This window comes from Cervus elaphus, chromosome 33 (assembly GCF_910594005.1).
Source record: "Cervus elaphus chromosome 33, mCerEla1.1, whole genome shotgun sequence".
Lineage (NCBI taxonomy): Eukaryota > Metazoa > Chordata > Mammalia > Artiodactyla > Cervidae > Cervus > Cervus elaphus.
This window is the reverse complement of record NC_057847.1, coordinates 56060339-56075566: the sequence shown is the minus strand read 5'-3', so window position 1 is coordinate 56075566 and position 15228 is coordinate 56060339. Positions and strand designations below refer to the sequence as shown.

Genomic DNA, 15228 nt, shown 5'->3' with positions numbered 1-15228 from the left:
AAGCTATCCTTTGTTCACTTATTTGAAATTATACAACTGGCATATTTAAATTATAGTTTACATGTTAAAGGTTAATAAACTTAGCCTAACAATTTCCTTCATTTTATAAAAGTAGTAACTTAAATCTTTGGAGAATCAAAAATACTTCCAAATAAACAAGCATGTCTTGGATATAATAATACTAATTTTAGTTTCATATTTCCATTCCAGATAAACCAGCTAGCATTTTTGTCATCAGCCCTGAATTACTTTGACTGTTTTCTTTATCTTTTGATTCTTGAATAACTAGTCATAAGTTATATTTAGTGATTCCTTATGACTCAACTATAAATACAATAAAATTCTGATTATGAAAATGACATTAATTAAACAAAATTATTAGAAATTACTATGGTAATTTCAAATGTGTTCATGACAGATAACATCACACTTAATGGTGAAATCTTGAAAGTTTTCCTCTTAGATCAAGAACAAGTCAGCATGCTAACTTTCACTAGTTTTATTTAACATGGTACTGCAGGTCCTAGCCTGAATAATTAGACAAGAAAATGAAATAACAGGCATCCAAATTGTAAAGGAAGAAGTAAAATGATCCCTGTTTACAGATGACATGGTTTTATACGTGGGAAACCTTAATGACCACACCAAAAACTGGTTAGAATTAATTAATGAATTCAGCAGTAGCAGAATACAAAAATCAACAAAGTCAGTTACTTCCATACACTAAAGTGAAGTCGCTCAGTTGTCTCCGACTCTTTATGATCCCATGGACGGTAGTCTACCAGGTTCCTTCGTCCATGGAATTTTCCAGGCAAGAGGACTGGAGTGGGTTGCCATTTCCTTCTCCAGGAGATCTTCACAACCCAGGGAATGAACCTGGATCTCCTACACTGCACGCAGACAATTTACCAACTGAGCTACCAGGGAAGCCTCCATAAACTAACAAATGAACAATTTGAAAAAGGAAGAAAATAACCCCATTTAAATTGCAAAAATAGAACAAACAACATAACTGAATCTACAAACTCAGTGCAATTCCTATCAAAACCCCAATGACATTTCTTCCAGAAAAAAAAAAAAAACTTCTAAAATTTCTTTAAAAAAATTTTTCAAAGGACACCAAGCAGCCAAAACAATCTTGAAAAAGAAGAACAAAGCTGGAGGACTTGCATTTCCTGATTTATTTTTTTTTTATTTTTTATTTTTTTATTATTTTTTTTCCAGTGGGTTTTGTCATACATTGATATGAATCAGCCATGGATTTACATGTATTCCCAATCCCGATCCCCCCTCCCACCTCCCTCTCCACCCGATTCTTCTGGGTCTTCCCAGTGCACCAGGCCGGAGCACTTGTCTCATGCATCCCACCTGGGCTGGTGATCCTGATTTTAAAATTTATTACAAAGCTGTAGTAATCAAAAGATCCTCAAAATCACTAATTGTTAAGAAAATGCAAATAAGAACTACAGTGAAATACTACTTTATATCCACTAGGATGACTCTAAATAAAACAGGAATAACAGATGTTGGTGAAGATGTGGAGAAGTTAGAACACTTGTGTACTCTTGGAACAAATTTAAATTTGGACAGCTGCTTAGTAAAACAGTATAGCAGTTTTTTCAAAAAATAATTAACATGATCTATCAATTCCACTGCTTGAAGAAATATTTATATATTCTCATTTTGGTAAAATTATTTACAATAGCTAAAAGTGTAGAATGTATCTAGAGCAGTCAAATTCATAGAGACAGATGTAGAATGTAGTTTCCAGGAGTTGGGATGAATGGGGAATTAAAAGTTATTTTTAGTGTCAAAGAATTTACATTTTGCAAGATAAAAAGAGTTATGGTAAAAAAAAAAAAAAAAGAGTTATGGTGATTGATGGTTAAAAAATGTAAAAGTAGTTAATACCCCTGAATCATACATTTAATAGGCCTAGGATGGCAAATTTTATGTTAGATATGCTTACCATGATTAAAAAGATACATATTAATAAAATGATGATAAAATTCTTTGACACTGAACCTATTACGAAATGAAGCATCTTTATTCTCCATTTGAAAATATGTTAGCTTTATTGAGTAACTTGTGACATATAGAATGCTGAGAAGTGATGCTGTATAACGTTAGAAAGACGATAAAGCTTCGATCAGATTCTATTTTTGACATACGCACCTTTAGATCTCTGCATCAATACTCTGAAACAGCCCAAGTTACAGGAAGAGGTCTTGATTAAACATGTTGTCCATGTTCTAGACAACAGTGTAGTCTGTGAGAAACATTTTGTTAATAATACTTTACCCACTGTTGTGAACCCAGTCATAGGAGAGATCCACAGAGAACCATGTACTTTTGCCTGGTCAACCCCCAGGATCATGAATAATATTAAGTGATTACTGTTATTTTACACCACTATGCCACTTTGTGGCAGTGTATTATGAGAATTATATAATCAAAACAACTGCCAAGAGCAGAATCTATGGAATAAGAATGACTAGTATTTGAATTTCAACTTTACTACTTACTAGCTACACGTGACTTTAAGACTTGTCACTTTATGTGTAATTTGAGGATAAAAGTACTTACTTCATAAAATCGGTTTGTGTATAAGTGAGATATATGTAAAATACCTCTTACAGTATATGGAGCATCACAAGCCTTCAATATTTTATAATAATGGTTAATATTTCTCTTATTAGAATTAGCATAAAGTGTTGAGTGTATCCTTGTTAAAAAATTTACAGGTGCATTTCTGATAAAATAGACTTCCCTTAATCAAAAGAAGTTAAAATTTCTAATACCAGTCATAATTCCCAAATTTAATCTGGATGCCATTCCAGTTGAAGAGGATTTTCAAATAATATAATTTTTCTACATTTCTTGCAAGGCACAGAGATAAATTAGATTTTATAGATTCTCAGTTTCTATTTTCCACAAAAACATTTAGAGATTCTTAGATAGCTGAATTTGCCAAGAAGCAATTCATTGCTCTTTGTGGACACCCAAACTTCATGAGCAAAACTGTATTCCTCTTGGTATTAAACTTTATAATTAAGTTTCATGCATTTAAAAGTTGGCCATTCATTTAAATTTGAAGCAGGGAGAAGGGAAAGGTTTCCTCCAGAGCAGCTGTATTGTTGTATTCGTGGAACATTATCAATCTAATATTTTTGAAGGCTTGTAAATTATAGAGCCACTGAAATTATTGCCAAGTATATAGAAATGATCTTTGTACACAAAATCTATGTAGACTGAGAAGTATCTTTCTGGACCCAATGCAATGCAATGCTAATGGATCTATTTTCTTCCACTTCTGTTAAAATATGATATGGTTACTGCCACTTTCTTTACAAGCCAAAAGAATCATCTATAAGGAGCTCAACTATAAAAATTATGATCACCAGCAAATTTTTTTTTAGCACAGGAAACACTATTTTCTAGTTTCCTGCTGATAGTAAAAGACTAGAATTGAAACAGTACTGTTTCTGTGTGGTTATGTAAAATGTTATGACTAAAAATCCTATTAAAAATGCCTGGGGATTGCATGCGTTAAGTAAGTTTGCATTGTTCCTTAAAACTCTCAGGCTTCCATGTCAAATTTTTAGCACACAGAAGATTTTTTATTATATGATCTCAGAAAAGGGACCTCAACTGAATGGCACAAAGATTCTATTTTTATTTCAACATTAGATTTGAGTCTATGCCACAGTAAGAGAACAAGGAAGCTCCATTTACATTTGAGAAATAATATTTGAAACAAAGACACTGACAAGAGAAAAATGGTTGAGAAGCTGTACTCCTCCTAATAATGTTTATGTAAGTCTGGTGGAACACATTTACCTTTCAGAGCCACATAAATGCTTTGCAAACACCCATAAAGTTCGGTAGAAAATCACAAAAACCTTGTTATATTTTGTGACAGTGATAGGTTTGACAATGATAAACCATTCTGCTATGTAAGGAACTCTGAAGCAAGAATAAAGTCTCAACCTTTAGAAAACCATCCTTTGCAGACATCCTTTGCTGTCGCTAATGCACAAGCTATTACATCTGCCAAATTTCTCCTCAAGGTATGGCAGTCCCATGTTTTCACTGCTCAGTTCATTCGCCACTGTCTAATTAACAGTCATTCTTCACTTTCCTGGCTTTTTCTTACTGCATCTTGCTTTCTACAGCACAGCCCCCATAGTCAGTGACCCTGTAGCAAAGATCAAGTAAAGGTCTCCAACAGCTTTTGTGAAAATCCCGATACCAGTCAGTTCATAACCTGTCCTTGTCCCACTCTCCACCACAGCAAGGACTGAAGATTGCTCCTTTCTGCCTTCATTCCACAGTTCTGGCCATGCTTGTGGTCTTTTAGGACACAGAAACCACCATTCCCTTTCCAGTCTCTCTTTAAACTTGGGAGGGGACGGTAGAGAAAGGGGTGGAAAAGGGCAGGATCAAGAGATACACCTGGTAAAATATAACTGCTTTCTTGAATCCATTGCAATTATAATCTCTAGCCTTGTTACAATGATTGTTATTCAAATAAAAATAAGTTTTCAGAAGAATGATTTTTAATATCTCAGTTTATGTATAATAATGGAGGTTTCTATAAGTTTAGATAATAGATTTTCTAAATATCCCTGGATTTTGTTTTTATAAATTCTAAGAGGACAAACAAAAACACAGTAAATAATCTGTTTAATGCTTTTGGGGATTAATAGATTCGTTTCCCATGGTTTAAATTATAGAGTTATATTTTTCAAAAATACCAGTATTTTCATAAGTGATAGTTCCTTATATAACTAATGGTTTTAGTATGCATGCATGCTGAGTCACTTCAGTTGTGTCCAACTGTTTGTGATGCTATGGGCTGTAGCCCTCCAGGCTCATCTGTCTATGGGATTCTCCAGGCATGAATACTGGAGTGGGTTGCCATTTCATTCTCCAGGGGATTTTCCTGACCCAGGGATCAAACCCACATCTCTTATGTCTCTGCATTGGCAGGCAAGGTCTTTCCCACTAGCACCAACGTTTTTAGTATATTCTGTGTCTATTTGAAACAGAGCTAGAAAAGTATCTGTTGATACGGCTACAGACTAAACCACCTGTGCATCTCTAGTTTTTTGTTGTTTTTTTGTTTGTTTGTTTGTTTTGTTTTTTTACTAAAGGAGTACTTAGTAGGAGTAAAAATGTTTCATGATACATGCCAGCTTCCACAAATCTCTGGGCTTCCCAGATCGAGCAGTGGCAAAGAATCTTGCCAATACAGGTGACACAAGAGATGAGGGTCAGATCTCTGGGTCAGGAAGATCTCCTGGAGTAGGAAACAGAAACCAACTCCAGGATCTCTGCCTGGAAAATTTCATGGACAAAGGAGCCCAAAGGGCTATAGTCCATGGGGTCACAAACAGCTGGACATGACTGAGCAACTCAGCACACGACACTCAAAGGGCACAAGGTCAGGTGTTCATCTTCATTTGTTTCAATAGGGTTAACCTTAATTCTACATGGTTAAAGATTTACTGAGCACTGCCCTGCCCACCAGAGTAAGACCTAGCTTTACCCATAGCCAATCCCTCCCATCAGGAAGCTTTCACAAGCCTCTCATCCTCATCCATCAGAGGGCAGACAGAAGAGGCAAAAACTAAACTTCTGCAGCCTCCAGAACAAAAACCACAGTCCGAGAAAGCTAACAAAAATGAGCACATGGATCACAAGTCAGTGAAACTATGAGCCATGCCATGCAGGGCCAACTAAGACGGACAGGTCATGGTGGAGAATTCTGACAAAATGTGGTCCACTGAGAAGGAAGTGGCAAACTACTTCAGTATTGTCACCTCATGAACACCACGCACAGTCTGAAAAGAGAAAAAGGTATGACACCAGAAGATGAGGGTCCCAGGTCACTGGGTGTCTCGTATGCTACAGGAGAAAAGAGGAAAAATTGCTCCACAAAGAATGAAGAGGCAGGGCCAAAGCAGAAATGATGCTCAGTTATTGATGTGTCTGGTGGTGAAAGTAAAGTCCAGTGCTGTAAAGAACAATATTGCATAGGAACCTGGAATGTTAGGTCCATGAATCAAGCTGAATTTGACAGGGTCAAGCAGGAGATAGCAAGAGTGAACATCAACATGTTAGGAATCAGTCAACTAAAATGGATGGGAATGGGAGAATTTAATTCAGATGACCATTAAATCTGCTACTATGGGCAAGAATCCCTTAGAAGGAATGGAGTAGCCCCCACAGTCAATAAGAGTCCAAAATGCATTAATTGGGTGCAATCTCAAAAATAACAGAATGATCTCAGTTTGTTTCCAAGACAAATCATTCAACATTATAGTAATCCGAGTCTATGCCTCAACCACTAATGCTAAAGAAGCTGAAGTTGAATGGTTCTATAAAGACCTACAAAACATTCTAGTACTAACACCAAAATAAGACATAGAGGATTGCAATACAAAGGTGTGAAGTCAAGAAACACCTAGAGTAACAGGCAAGTTTGGCCTTAGAGTACAAAATAAAGCAGAGAAAAGGCTAACAGAGTTTTGCCAAGAGAACACACTGGTCACAGCAAATATGCTCTGTCAACAACACAAGAGATGACTCAACACATGGGTATCTCAAAGTGGTCAACACCAAATCAGGTTGATTATATTCAACCTATTCAAAGATGTAGAAGTTCTATAGAGTCACCAAAAACAGTACCTGGAGCTGACTGAGTCTCAGTTCATGAGCTCTTTATTGCAAAATTCAGGCTTAAATTGAAGAAAGTAGGGATAACCATTAGGCAATTCTGGTATGACCTAAATTCAATTCCTTATTATTACACTATGGTGGTGATAAATAGATTCAAAAGATTAGATTTGTTAGACAGAGTGTCAGAAGAACTATGGATGGAGGTTTGTAGCACTGTACATGAAGTGGTGACCAAAACCATATCCAAGAAAAAGCAATACAAGAAGGCAAAGTCATTGTCTGAGGAGGCCTTACAAATAGATGAGAAAGGAAGAGAAGTAAAAGGCAAAGCAGAAAGGGAAAGTTATATCTAACTGAACGCAGCATTCCAAAGAATAGCAAGGAAAGATAAGAAAGCCTTCTTAAGTGAACAATGCAAAGAAATAGAGGAAAACTACAGGATGGGAAAGACTAGAAATCACTTTAAGAAAATTGGAGATACCAAGGGAACATCTCATACAAATACGGGCATAATAAAGGGTAGAAACAGTCTGGACCTAACAGAAAAACAAGAGATTAAGAAGAGGTGGCAGTAATAGACAGAAGAACTGTACAAAAAAGGTCTTAATGACCAGGATAACTACCATGGTGTTACTCACCTAGAGCCAGGCATCCTGGAGTGTAAAGTCAAGTGGGGCTCAGGAAAGATTACTATGAACAAAGCAAATGGAGGTGATGGAATTCCAGCTGAGCTATTTCAAATCCTCAATGATGATGCTCTTAAAGTGCTGCACTTAATATGTCAACAAATTTGGAAAACTCAACAGTGGCCACATGACTGGAAAAGCTTCGTTTTCATTCCAATTCCAAAGAAAGACAATGTCAAACAATGTTCAAACTACTATACAGTTATGCTAATTTCACATGGTAGCAAGCTAATGTTCAACATCCTTCAAGCTAGGCTTCAACAGTACATGAACCAAGAACTTCCAGATGTACTAGCTGGATTTATAAAAGGCAGAGAAAGCACAGATCAAATCGCCAACATCATCGCTTCATAGAAAAAGCAATGGAATAAAAAAAAAAATCAAATCTACTTCTGCTTCATTGAAAATGCTAAAGCCTTTGACTGTGTGGATCACAACCATCCATGGAAAATTCTTTAATAGATGGGAATATCAGACCACCTCACCTACCTCATGAGAAATCTGTATGCACGACAAGAAGCAACGCTTAGAACCACATATGGAACAATGGACTGCTTCAAAATGGGGAAAGGAGTATGCAAAGGCTACATATTGTCACCACGCTTATTCAACTTATATGCAGAGTACATTAGGTGAAATGTTGGGCTGAATGAATCACAGCATGAAATCAAGATTGCATGGAGAAATATCAGCAACCTCAGATAAGCAGATGATAACACTCTAATGGCAGAAAGTGAAGAGAAACTAAGGAGCTTCTTGATGAGGGTGAAAGAGGAGAGTGAAAAAACTGGCTTAAAACTCAACATTCAAAAAACTAAGATCATGGCATCCGATGGTCCCATCACTTCATGGCAAATGGATGGCGAAAAAAGTGGAAGCAATAACAGATTTTACTTTTTTTTGGACTCCAAAATCACTGTGGGTGGTGACCGCAGCCTTCGTGTGCTGCAGTCCATGGTATTCCAAACAGTCGGACACAACTGGGCAACTGAACAACAACGACATAGCCTGCGTATAATAGCAAAGGACCACTGTGTTTGAGAAATAATACCTTCTTTTTTTTTTTTTTCTCCCTACACACTCTGGAGTTGCACTGTATTTCCTACCGGGTTGATCTATGTGTTACTCATATCTGCTTATACATTCCAGCCATAAGTGCCTCTTATTGTCAATGACTCTCCCTGAAGGTAATAAAAATATAAAATGCATTCATCAAATAATCACCTAAGTAAGCTATTAAAACTAAATGAGGTCATTCATCTCTCACTTAGGAAGAAAGAGGCTGCACATTCGTTCTATGCACTGAGGCAACTTAGAAACCAACATTTCACAGAATGGCCACTATTATAATATCGGAGGAACTTTTAAGTGGGTTAGATATTTTAAACTGATAAGAACAGATACTACCTACCCTAGGAAAGTATGACTTCTATGGTTTTTCCCCTGGCTTTTACAGGAAGTGTATAATATTATATTTGAGTAACTGAAAATGAAGTTGACAAGATGAATATAACAAAGGCAAACAAAATCTAAGTAGTTCTTTAAGAGATAAAGCTATCACAGCATAGTAAGAAGTAAGTCTTTCTAACCACATTTGAAACATATTCTTTCATATTACTGTAGTTATGAATCTTTATCTCATGAGAAGGGCATGAAAATTGAAGTCTTTTTTTTCCTAAATAGTTGAGAGTTTTAAAAAAATATTACAGAAAAAGGGGGAAATTGAATCTTACACAACTACTATTGTTTTAATTGTATGTAAATAACTTTCATCTACTAAAGGAAGTTAGACTAAAGCTTTCACTGGCTTGAACTCAATTCCTTGGTTAATTTGAATACTTATTTTACAATGGGTTTTCACTTGTATTGTTTTGACCCTCTTAACAGGTAGGTAGGTGAAGTACTAATTAACTAAGCAAATGAAGAAATTCAAGACAGTATATGAGTCATGGCAAAGCACAACTTGCTAGAGATAGCACTAAAGTGCTTCCATGTGGGAAGAGGAGGAATGTGAGTTTATTACAAATCCTCAAAAAAAAAAAAGTCTCCTAAATGTTCTACAGGTGTCTCATGCCATAATCTGTATGGAGTTTAGCACCATCATTCCACAACTAAGAAAAAATGTTTTCCATAAGTTAAATTATTTTATTCAATTAACAAATCTTTATGGATCATCTCCTGTTTATAAGGTCATATTACAAATCCTGTAGTAATAAAGATGAACAAAATATAATCAATCTGCCAAGAAGTTAAAAGAACAATTTGAATTTATATTACTTCTACATATGGTATTTGATTTTGTCTTTCCAACAGCACATCATGCTCATTGGAAAAATAGGAGAACAAAGATTCAGAGAAGATAAGTGACCCATTCTCTTTTACCTGTTAAATGCAGAATCAAAAATCACAACTTGAGCCTCTACTTTTCTTTTAACTAAATATACTTTCTACTATGTAATTCATCTTGGTAGTCTATTGATGTTATAGGTATTTATAGAATATTTATAGAATAGGCTGCCACTTCACTGCTATAAGTCAGTGCCATTCCTTATATCAAGTGAAAGTGAAAGTCGCTCAGTCCTGTCTGACTCTTTGCGACCCCATGGACTATACAGTCCATAGAATCCTCCAGGCCAGAATACTGGAGTGGGTAGCCTTTCCCTTCTCCAGGGGATCTCTCCAACCCAGGGATCGAACCCAGGTCTCCAGCATTGCAGGCAGATTCTTTACCAACTGAGCTGAGCTAGAAGGGAAGACCAAGTATACTGTAGTGGGCAGCCTATCCCTTCTTCAGTGGATCCTCCTGACCCAGGAATCGAACCAGGGTCTCCGCATTGCAGGCAGATTCTTTACCAATTGAGCTATGAGACTATACTATGTCCTGGGGATGAGCCAGATCATCCTTACATTCTCATCTCCTATTGTCTCTGCTTCAGTTGAGCTTAAATCCTATCCAAAAAGTGAAATGTTAACCTGTGACTTTTCTAACATATATATAAATGAAGACACTGAAAACTGACTTAAAACACTCTCTTTTCCACTAATATTATTTAAGAAAAATTTCTGGTTCCTAAGAACTTTTACATTTTATATAAAGAAATCTTTTTAAATGAGTATATGTTTCTTTTTCTAAAAAAAAAAAAAAAAAATCTATTATCTAGAGAGCTCCAATATTAGAGGCAAACATGTAGAGGTCTAAATCTTTGACATCAATTATCCAATCTAATAAATCCTCAGAATTTTAACATGTGTCCTATTTTTAAATGATACAAAAATTTGTCTTGAGATAAACCCATATACATCCTTCTCAACTTATTTAAGAATACAGCTTATAGTGAAACAATTTACATATGTAAGAACTCAAGAGAGAACCAGATGGCGGATGGAGGAGTAGGTGGATGTGGAGTACATCTCTCTCCATGGATACATCAGGAATACACCTTCAGACACAGAAGTGCATGCAGAACACCAGCTGGGAGTGGACAGGAGGACCTGGACAGTGAAAAAAATTTGTATATAACCATGCAAAACTTGGTAGGATGAAGGAACCAGGGGGAAAAACAGGAGTGTTAGTAGGACTGGAACAGAAGCAGGGGTCCGATCCTCACAGAGGGGCAATTGTCTGAGTCAGAGGAGAAGCATTTAAGGCTGAGAGTGAAACAGCTGCTCTGTGGCAGCCTAAATGGAATGAGAATCAGACAGTCCTTGCTGCAGCCATACAGATGCCGGGCAGGAATGTGAGTCTCCTGGAAGGGGCAGCGGCTGGGAGCTGGAGTTTGACCGTGGAGCGATCCGAGGGCGAGGGCTGCTGCTGACTGTGGAGAGGCGGATCAAGGGGATGCGAGGGAGGAGACGATGGTGGGAAATGCCACCTTTAAACTTCTAATCTTGTTTCAGTGATATAAAAATGGATAGTAAATATATTCTGAATACATTAATAAACAACTTCTGAATTAAAAAAAAAAAGAACTCAGGGAACACTGTACTCACACACTGTGCGTAAATTTACTAGGAAAAGCACATCATCCAACATCCGAGATGATAGCGGAAGTTCTGCTCAACGTGTATAGAAGCAAAATAAGGTGCTAATAGCTAGTAAATCTTATATGTTTTGGACAAAAAGAAGTAAATGATGCAATAAATGGGCCCAAAGAGCAAGAAAAAATAAGCTGAATTGACATTTTAAAAAATACTCCTTTTTAGTATATGTGCTAATAAATACTAAAAATATTTAATCAAATTATATACATCTAATGGTACTAATGTCATTATAAAATGCATTACAATGGTAACTACCCAAACAGAAATAAAAACTTTTGAAAATACTAAAATAAATTTTAAACCAAAATGCAAGGGAAATCACACAAGGGAACACACAGGGAAATCACACAAGGGAACACACGCAAGGGAAATCACACAAGGGAAATAAACAATAAAAATACAAATGCATTACAATGGTAACTGCCCAAACAGAAATAAAAACTTTTGAAAATACTAAAATAAATTTTAAACCAAAATGCAAGGGAAATCACACAAGGGAACACACGCAAGGGAAATCACACAAGGGAAATAAACAATAAAAATACAAAAAAAATAGTGGTAAAGAATCCAACTTCAAGGCAAGAGACGCAAGAGATGTGGGTTCCATCCTTGGGTGGGGAAGATTCCCTGTAGGAGGAAATGCCTGGCAACCCACTCTAATATTCTTGCTTGAAAAATTCCATGGATAGAGGAGCCTGGCAGGCTACAGTCCATAGATTTGCAGAGTCAGACACAAATGAAGATGAGCATGATGAATAAAAACTAAATATAAAATATATATGTGCTTAATTTACATATTAAAAACTTATAAATGTTAAAGAGTGAAAATTTTATAAGATATATATATGTGTGTATATATGTATATCTATATATAGATATGTATATATGTGTATATATACTGTATATATACTGTATATCATAGGAAAAAAATAAACTGTAGAACAGAGAAACCTGAAAGACACAACTTTAAACAAATGAATACATTTCACATTACCAATAATCAGCTAAAAAAATAATGTGCCTTCTTAAAAAATAAGAGAAAAAGAAAAAAAAATATCATATCTGTGGTATTTCAACTAAAAATGTAGGTATCTAACCATGAGGAAGACTGAACAAACCTAACTGAGGAATAGCAAAACATTGGCTGACACTTTACAAATACACCTTTATCAAGAAAAACAAAAATTCAGGAAATGTTCCAGATGAAAGAAATTAAGAAAGCACTAAGGAACTAAGGAAACACACAATGTATGACCTTGCACAGGGATTTTTTAAAAATTTCTTTTTCCTCCCCATTACTTTTCCCATTTGCCATTCCCCACCCCCACTAATGTCCTACTCCTCCTTCTCTTTCTTTCCCTTTACCTCTTCCTTCTTCATCTCCTTTTATTAGAAAGATATTTTTAAGGCACAACTGGAATAAGATGTACAAATTGTTTACTAGTATTTTACCAATGTTATAGTTCCTGATTTTGACAATTGGACTAGAATACCATTACCCTTAGTCAACACAGTGGAAGGATAGTGTTTTCAACAAGTTATTTTGAGAAAATTGTATATTCAAGTGAAAAAGAATGGATAATGACCTTGACTTTTTATATTACACATAATTAATTCAATAAAATTACAGATTTAGTTTACAAATAAACATAGAAAACTTTTCGAAAACAAGTGAAAATCTTCATGATCTATGATAGGCAAAGAGTTCTCAGACATGACTAAAAAGGCATGATCCATTTAAAAAAGGTAATAATAGATTGTACATTACATATGCGTGTGTGCTTGGTCGCTTCAGTCATGTCTGCCTCTTTGCAATTCCACTGACTATAGCCCACGAGGCTCCTCTCTCCGTGGGATTCTCTAAGCAAGAATATTGGAGTAGGTTGCCATGCCCTCCTCCAGGGGATCTTCCTGATCCAGGGATCAAACCCAAGTCTCCTGCAGCTCCTGAATTGCAGGTGGATTCTTTACTGCTGAGCCACTAGGGAAGCCCAGATTGTACATCATGGACTTTTAAAACTATTGCTCTGCAAAGAACTCTATTAAGAGAATGAAAAGACAATCCACAGACTGTAAGAAAATAACTCTAAATTTCATATTTTTCAAGACAAAGCCTAGTATCCAGAATATACAAATAAATCCCTGAATTCAATTGTAAGAAAGACCCTACACGAAGAGGATATGTGGAAGGCAAATATAGAAAAGAAAAAAAAAATTGCTTGATGTCATTAACCATCAGAGAACTGCAAGTAGAATTTTATGGGTATAATTACACATCTATTTGAATGGCTAATTATGCAATGTACTATTGAGGATATGGAGCAACTACATAGATATCATATTTTGCTGATGGGGGCTGTAAAATGCTACAGCTACTCTGGATAACAGTATGGAAGGTTCACAGTTGGTGATGATCCAGGAAGTGTGAACACCCATACGGCTGGGTGTTTGTCCTAAAGAAATTAAAAACTAGCTTCACAAAATAAATCTACACATGAATGTTCATAGTAGTATAACTTGTATTAGTTTGAAACAACCCAAGTGTTCTTCAATAGGTTAATGATTAAACATTAAAATACTAATATCATGAATGTCATTCAGCAATAAAAAGGAATGACTACTGATGTAATCATTGAATATATGACTTGAGTCATATATTCAAACACTTGAATATATGACTGAGTGAAAAAAAATAAAAGTCAATCTCAAAAGATTATAATTCATATGATTCCATTTATAGAATAAGATTTTATTAATGAGAACAACTGTTGCAGGGGTTAAAATTAAAGGAAAGATAGAACTATCAAGGGGTAACACAAGTTTCTATGTGATGCTGGAACAATTCTATATGCCAAATGTGGCAATGGTTACTCAAATTTATAGATACAATATGTTTTTATAAAATATGCAACACCCTCCAGATAGAGTGCATGTATAAGCTGATGAAGTAAAAGTACCACCTGTATTTGAATTACTAATAGTTTACTGATGCTAATTCCTTAGTTTTGAGAGTGTACTAGGGTTATATAAGATAATATCACTGGAAAAAGGAGTGAAGTACATACAGAAACCCTCTGCATTCTTTTTAAAAATTTATGTGAGTCTTAAAATATTTGAAAACATAAATTATATTTAAAAAGTAAGTACAAGGAGGGAAATATATATTTGTGCTGTAAGCTTTTGATTAAAATATACCAACTTTAATTAAAAATAATAATACAGAATTTTGCACATACACATCTCTTAGCCAAAAATTTTATTAAAAAAAGGCACACTTTACTAGATAAAGGTGTCAGTTCTTGTCATTATAAAAATGCCCCACTAGCTCCATTGTAATTTAAAATTTTACTGAGTATATTATCCAATGCAACCAGAAAAGAGGAAACAATTAGAGGCAAATAAGTTGAATGAAAATTATTTTCATCTGCAGGTGATTTGACAGTTTATCTAGATAACCTCAGAAATTTAATGACAAAACTAACACAATGATCAAATAATGTTAAAGGATCCAAGTAGTTAAAGAATCTAAAATAACACATAAAACTCAGTAGCTTTCATATATATAGATAATGGCCAGTTAGAAGATACAGTGGGAAAAAAAGAAGAAGATATAGTGGAAAATAAATAAATACTAAATACTTGTGAATAAGCTTAATAACATATTTGAGAACCCTAAAACAGGAAATTTTTGAAAACACTAAAAAAAAAAAAATCCCACGAACGTATGGCTAAATAATGTTTCATGTACTTATATGTGACAGAACATTATAAAATTATAAAGAAAATTAAAAGATTCATCCAAAGTTAATGTAAAGAT

The 15228-nt window shown here is 35.2% G+C and overlaps 1 long non-coding RNA gene across 1 annotated transcript; it reads left to right on the top strand.

Annotated features, from left to right (window-relative positions):
• The first annotated feature begins 4874 nt into the window (after nucleotides 1-4874).
• Nucleotides 4875-13406, top strand: LOC122688613. The gene is made up of 3 exons (XR_006339521.1): nucleotides 4875-5018; nucleotides 6615-6616; nucleotides 13397-13406. It is a non-coding gene; the product is annotated as an uncharacterized LOC122688613 (long non-coding RNA).
• Nucleotides 13407-15228: the final 1822 nt, after the last annotated feature.